The 5,527-nt window shown below is 41.6% G+C and overlaps 1 non-coding gene across 1 annotated transcript; it reads right to left on the bottom strand.

The window, feature by feature from the left end:
- Window positions 1–2,061: 2,061 nt before the first annotated feature.
- LOC114895103 lies at window positions 2,062–2,168 on the bottom strand. The gene has a single exon (XR_003793413.1). It is a non-coding gene; the product is annotated as a U6 spliceosomal RNA (small nuclear RNA).
- Window positions 2,169–5,527: the final 3,359 nt, after the last annotated feature.

Below are 5,527 nucleotides of genomic sequence, written 5' to 3'. Positions count from 1 at the left end.
GCAAGGTATGTGACAGGTGTTCGGTAAATAGTAGCTATTTTTATAATCATTATTACCAGTCCCCTACTCCAACCTTTGCAAACTTCTTCAGAAGTATCTGAGTGTTTTCCACTTGTCTTTCCTTCTACAATTTTAAGTCAATTTAGACATCTATATTTCTGATTAATGAACCAGAGATAATGATTGAAACTGGAGCCAGATCTTAAAATGGCTTTTTGAACTTTTCTGAAATTGCCTACTTCAACACCTTTGGAAGGAAAATGCACCAAAATGATAAAATCAAAGCAAAGAAATTCATATCCATTTATTGATTTAAAAAAAAAGTAAAGGATAAAAATGCATCTTGAGATTAAAGCAGTCTTCTGAATACGGAAGAGGAGAGTGGGGTGGGGGAGAACATTTGCAGCTAATTTACTTGAATATTTCCTTCCTATCCTTGGCTGCTAAAGATTAAAGTTGTTTTTTAAAGGCAGGACACAGTGGCTGGGAGAAAACTCAGCATGAAGTTTGCTGGAGACAGCTATAGAGAGTGTAGGGACATCAACTTGAAGACACTTAAGTGGGACCAGAGGAGCAGGGATTTCATTCAACTCAAGGCTGGATTAAGCCCTTCCTATACTGCGGCATGCAATGCTGTGTGTCCTCCTGAGGTGATGCACTCTGATGGGCATACCACCTCTGAAGGGTTCTTGCCCCCCAAAAATTAGCCTGAATCCAACCAAGCCTCTAGAACTAACTTCCAGTTTGTCAGAAAGACAGGGTAGGAAGTCACCATCAGGAAGAAGCAAGAAAATTCAGAAGGTGGGACATATTTGAAGACAACTGGCTTGAGGCTTTTAAAAGTCAATGTCACTGGGACTTCCCTGGTGGTCCAGTGGGTAAGACTCCACGCTTCTACTGCAGGGGGCATGTGTTCGACCCCTGATCAGGGAACTAAGATCCTGCATGCTGCAAGACATGGCCAAAAAAAAAAAAAAAAAAAAGGTTAAGATGGAAAAATTTATGCTATGTATATTGTACAAAAATTTTTTAAAGTGAATGTCAATTAAAAAAAAGATGGAAAGAGATGAATGGACAGTTTTGAATAAAAAGGGACTAAAAAGACAATACAGGCCAAACTTGAATTTTAATGGAATCCTGGTTTGAGAAAACAAAACAGTCATAAAAGACATTCTGAAGACACCTGGGGAAATTTGAATGTGGACTGAATATTAGACGACAGTATAGAATTACAGTTAATTTCTTTGGCTATGATAATGGCATTGACATTGTATAGGTGAATGTCTTTATTCTTACAGATGTATGCTGAAGTATTTAGAGATCAACTGTCCACAGTGTCTGCAACTTACTTGCAAATGTTTCGGAAAAATATGTAAAATAAAGGAAAATAAATAAACAATAGAGAATAAAATAGACAAAATGTTAATGATTGTTGAATCCAGGTGGAAGGTATACTGGTGATCATTCATTGCACCTTTAGGGATGTTTGAAAGTTTCCATAATAAGATGATAAGATAAAATGATTGTGATTCCTCTCTGTCCTTTTTCTTATGTAATTCAAAATGGAAACAAAACTAACAGCAAAGACAGCAAAGTGTGGAGGTGGGGATGGGGGTCAGCGGAAAGCACCAGGGATTTTTAAGGCAGTGAAACTCTTCTGTGTGATACTGAAATGTTGGATACATGATGTTATACATTTGTCAAAACCGATAGAACTGTACACCTCAAAGAGTGAACCCTAAAATGAGTTATGAACTTTAGTTAATAATAACGTACCGATATGGGGTCATCAGCTGTATCAAATGTATTACACCAATGCCAGTTTCTTTTTTGAAAAAATTAAAATTTTTATTGAATTAAATTTTATTAAAAGGGTAGAATTATGGGGTCAATAATTTCTGGTCTTAAAATTTGCTTGCTGGTTAATACTTAACAACGAATAAAAATACGAAAAGATCATTCTATCTTCTCCAGCTAATTTAGTTGTGTAAGGCCCAGAGTCAGTTTTAATGTCTTCAGCAAAAATGCTTCCAACAAAAATGCTTGAAACTCATTTCTCTTAAAAATATAGAACGTTTCACGAATTGGTGTGTCATCCTTGCACAAGGGCCATGCTAATCTTCTCTGTATCGTTCCAATTTTAGTATATGTGCTGCTGAAGCGAGCACCCAATGCCAGTTTTTAATAACAGGGGAAACTTAAGGAAGAGAGAATATATGGAAACTCTCTGTGCTTTCTGCTCAATTTTTCTATAAACCTACTGTTTCTGTAAAACTGCTATAAAAAATAGTTTGTTAACTGAAAAAGCAGCAACAACCATGGTACAGTTAAGCTTGAAAAGTAAAGTAATAAAAAAGAAAAATGAAGGTTAAATAATAATCTGAGAAGTTAGTAGTCAGAAAAGTATTGCATAATTATAAAATATGGGCCACAAATTCAGTGCAGACCTTCATGGAAGCTAGGCAAAGAGGGAGACAAAATTTAAAAACATACATCTGCTCAATAGAGGTTAAGATTGTATTTGGAAGGAAGGGAAGAACTATGAAAGAAATCTTTCCTGCAGATCCTAATTTTTTAAAAGTTAATAATGAGGGCTTCCCTGGTAGTGCAGTGGTTAAGAATCCGCCTGCCAATGCAGGGGACACGGGTTCAAGCCCTGGTTGGGGAAGATCCCACATGCCGCAGAGCAACTAAGCCCGTGCGCCACAACTACTGAGCCTGCGCTTTAGAGCCCACGAACCACAACTACTGAAGCACGCGACCCTAGAGTCTGTGCTCCACAAGAGAAGCCACCTTAATGAGAAGCCCACACGCTGCAAAGAAGAGTAGCCCCCGCTCGCCACAACGAGAGAAAGCCCGCGCACAGCAGCGAAGACCCATCGCAGTCAAAAATAAATAAATAAAAATTTTTAAAAAGCTAATAACGAGTTATATAATTGTTCATATCCTCAGTATTCCTAAAATTTATTCAAAAGCAAGTTTCATGTGTCAAGTATTACAAATACAATTGAGAACATAATAATAATAAAAACTCTAGATGGTTGTAAGATAAAGGAGCACTAGGGGTGTAATGTACAGCATGATAAATGTAATGAACATTGCTGTGTGTTATGTTTGAAAGTTAAGAGAGTAAATCCCGAGTTCTCACCACAAGGAAAAGATACTTTTTTTCTATTTCTTTACTTTTGTATCTATATGAGATGATGGATGTTCACTAAGCTTACTGTGATAATCACTTCATGATGTACATTAGTCGAATCATTATGCTGTACACCTTAAACTTGTACAGTACTGTATGTCAATTACATCTCAATAAAACTGGAAGAAAATGAAATGACAAAAAATAAATAAATAGAAGAGGAAATATAGGCTTCCCTGGTGGTCCCGTGGTTAAGAATCCGCCTGCCAATGCAGGGGACACTGGTTCAAGCCCTGGTCCGGGAAGATCCCACATACCACAGAGCAACTAAGTCCGTGTGCCTCAACTACTGAGCCTGCGTGCCACAACTACTGAAGCCCACGTGCCTAGAGCCCATGCTCTGCAACAAGAGAAGCCACCGCAATGAGAGGCCCGCACACCAAAACGAAGAGTGGCCCCCGCTCACTGCAACTAGAGAAAGCCCGCGCAGCAGCAGAGACCCAACACAGCCAAAAATAAATAAATAAAATAGATACAACATTAAAGAAATAAAAAATGTTTTAAAAAAATTCTTCTAAATTCTTCTAAAAAAATAAATAAATATAAAATAAAATAGGAAATAAAAAACCTAGACAGCAAGAGGAACGTAAGGAAGTCCAACAAAATCCTCATTTCCTCTATTTTCTCAGAATGATGGCCTTATTGCTTTTATTCAACTATCACATATCAAAATCTTTCCAAATAATTTGGGGGTGGTTCCCCTCTTTCACTACCAGCCCTAAGGTCCATTGGGTAATCCAGCCCCGATACGGTTCTTTTCTTGCGCAAACATTTATTTGCTCAACATGTATTGACATTTTGATATCTGCCAAGTGTCAGGCGTTGTATTTGGTTCTGAGATGACAAAGGTTAAAAACTAAAATTTCTGCCCTCAAGGAATTTACACAATGGGGTGGGGGATGGGGAACTGACCAGCAAATCTCACCCTAGTATAAGGAGCCCAGAATAATTGATCCGGTAAGAGGAGGGGATCATGGCAGTCAGGACGAGGCTTCCCCACCCAGGCAGTGACTCACTGAGGCTTGAAGAAGAGGAGCTACCTGCCAAGTTAAGCGAGGGAAGGGAGGGAGAGCAAAGAGTGCCGTTGCCTGGTGTGTTCATGGTTAGAGTATAGGCTGGACCAGATTTAAAGCTGGGAAGGTGGGCAGGGACCAGGTCTGGGAGGCTCCAGAAAAACTCTTCTCGTAGGTTTATTATTTATTTATTTTGGCCGCGTGATGTGGTGAGCGGGATCTTAGTTCCCCAACCAGGGATGGAACCCTGTGCCCCCTGCACTGGGAGCACAGAGTCTTAACCCCTGGATAGCCAGGGAATTCCCTTCTCTTAGGTTTAGACTCTAATCTGAGGGTGGCTGGAAGGTCACTCTGCAGGGGCATCTCCTGGTCAGAAATGGGTTGTTTAGGGGAGTGTCCCCTGGCTGTTTTGGAGGAGACCAGACTGAAGGCAGCTAGACCAGTTCTGGGCTGTTGCTGCAACGAGGGCCTGTCCCAGGAATGGAGCCAGAAGAAGGGGTGGATTCACCAGGCATTCTGGAGTAGAACCAACAGAACTTACTGACAGATTATTGGTTGGGGAGAATGAGAAGGAGGTAGGCTGACTCCCACATTCCAGGCTGGGCACTAGGGGGACTCTGGGCGATAAAACCAGGTGAAGAGCTGTAGAAGGAAGGGGGGGAGGTGGCCAGTAGATGTGGGACACATTGAGTCCCAGGGGTCTGTGGATGTCCAGGCAGAGATGGCATGTCAGCAGGTCTGGAGTTCTAAAGAGAGAGTGGGGCTGGGATAAGACCAGAGAGTGTGCTGTGGGCTTGAGTATCCAGGCAGGGGACTGTGATAGGACCACACAGGCCCTTCCTCAGCAATGTGTGTTTACACCATCAGCAGTTACTGACCAGGCCCCCTCTGTGTGCCAGGCCCTGTCCAGGAGATGGAGGTTGTGGAAATAGACAAAGACCATCCAAAGGAGAACATACTCAAGCTGTGTATTCAGAGCTTGCTAGAGCAAGGGAGTCAGCCCTCATCATTTGCCTTTTGGCAGAGACTCAGAGGCAGGCAGAGGAGTGGGAAAGCTTTATAGATAAAGAAAGGGAGATGAGAGAAGGAGCCAGGTGTGTCCGATTGGAGGCTGTTGGCACAGGGAAGCTGGAGGTAGGCTAGCTAGAAGCAGGGCATCCTGTGTGATTGGTTAAGCGTGAACGTTTGGCTTTCTCTGGTTGGTCCCTCCAGTTAGAAGCGGGGACAAAAATTAGGGAAGCTGTCAGTTTTGAATCAAGCCCTGGTCATTTGGGGCTGATGGTACAGGGGTTATTATTTGGCTTCTGGGCTGGCT

This window comes from Monodon monoceros, unplaced genomic scaffold (genome assembly GCF_005190385.1).
Source record: "Monodon monoceros isolate NGI ecotype Baffin Bay Population unplaced genomic scaffold, NGI_Narwhal_1 Super_Scaffold_13, whole genome shotgun sequence".
NCBI classification, from domain to species: Eukaryota; Metazoa; Chordata; class Mammalia; order Artiodactyla; family Monodontidae; genus Monodon; species Monodon monoceros.
The sequence above is the reverse complement of the archived record's forward strand: the minus strand, read 5'-3'. Positions and strand labels throughout refer to the sequence as shown.